The following is a 1,650-nucleotide window of genomic DNA, read 5'->3' on the forward strand; positions in this document are numbered from 1 at the left end:
GTCAATCGACGACGATACACCTCACCGCACGTCCCACCATCCTTTTTCACCGACGGGTCAACAGTCGAAGGAGAGGGGCAAGTCATGACTATTCCTAGTCCTGGTCCTGGTCCTAGCCCTGGTCTTGCGCCTGCGCTTGCGCCTGCGCCTGCACCTGCATCTTGTCCCGGTCCTGGCCCTGGTTCGGATCTTGGGCTTGGTTTTGGTCTTGGACTTGTGCTTTGCGCCTGGTCTTGGCCCCTGGTCCGCATTCTAGTCATGGACCCCGTCGAGTTTATCATCATGGGCAGGGTCCCGGCTCTAGTTTCGGCTCAAGCCCCGATACCACCTGGTTCGGTACTGTTCGTCCATCGCCCCCGCCCGGTTCTGGCGTCCCTCTCTGTTCTGGCCATTTTCGGTCCACGGCAGTAGGAATTCCCCAAGCCGGTACTTCAACTCGACCAACTGCCTCGTCAGCCATCCTTGCGTCCCCATTTCGTAAGAAGCTCGATGTATCCGCCCCCTACAACCGCACGGGCGGGGGCCTGGAAATAGTATAGCCTAGTGCTTGGCAGCATCTTGCATCTTGCATCCTGAATGGCGCATTTTTACGCAGCCCACGTCACCAAAGCCTGGGTGAGTTGCCAACGCTGCTTCCGCGGCAATTGCCGGTGTAATTTCTGTGACGGACGACTCTTTGGGACTCATTGGCCGCTTGGCGGAACAGGCGGCCCATTGTAGGGGAAGTTGGAAAGTGGGCGACAACGACGAGGCAGAAAATAGCAAGCGCGAGACAGAGAGAGAAAGAGAGCGGAGGAAATACAGAGAGACAGAGAGAATGAAGAATGCTGGGCTGGCCAAGGACTGCCGCACCAAAACGGGGACCGAATCAGAGCCTGCCTTAGCGTTCCCGTCTTGAGGAGCTACTTGCGCATTGGAGGTGGCTGTAGTCCGGCAGCCGTCCTAGCGCACCCTTGCTGTTAAAGACACGAGCGAGACAAAGAACACGCACCCAATCGGCCGTCCCCTTTGCAACCCAGTCAGGCGGAATGCGGCGGGAAGGGCGAGAAACAGTTGTATCTACCTTCAGGTCTGCTTGTATTGACCGGAAGCATGAGTGGGGCCATCATGTTGTTGTTCATGCTGGCGTGTGTGGTGCTTGGTCTTAAGCTATCTACCTAGGTAAGGTAGGCAGGTGAAGCTCGTGCTTGCTCTCGCAGCCATGCTCCTGCTCCTGCTCCTGCTCACAAGCTTGGGCTTATGCTTATGCTCAGGCTCAGGCTCAGGCTCAGGCTCAGGCTCAGGCTCAGGCTCATGCGTGTGCGCCAGAGGTTGATGGTACGAAAAGCTTTGGGACCAGCTTCGAGGCCAAGACCACAGCCGCCAACCAGGGAAGCAGATCGTCACTGAAGATCTTGGTCCGAGTGGAAGCCACCTCCAGGCTTGTCTAAGCTGGGTTTAGAACACGCGTGACAGCGCGTGAGCTCCAGATGTCTGACCTTAACCGACCACTGGGTGCTACCTACCTACCCGTTAATGCAACAAAGTAGCAAACAGTGCCGGGTGGGTTCACAATGGATGCAACGATAGCCAGCCATGAGCCTCGGAAGGCTGACGGATGAGATCTCTCTCTCCCCCCTCCTGTCCAGGAAAAAAACATTGACCAAACTC

The sequence above is a fragment of the Verticillium alfalfae genome, genomic scaffold, assembly GCF_000150825.1.
Source record: "Verticillium alfalfae VaMs.102 supercont1.13 genomic scaffold, whole genome shotgun sequence".
Classification (NCBI taxonomy): Eukaryota; Fungi; Ascomycota; class Sordariomycetes; order Glomerellales; family Plectosphaerellaceae; genus Verticillium; species Verticillium alfalfae.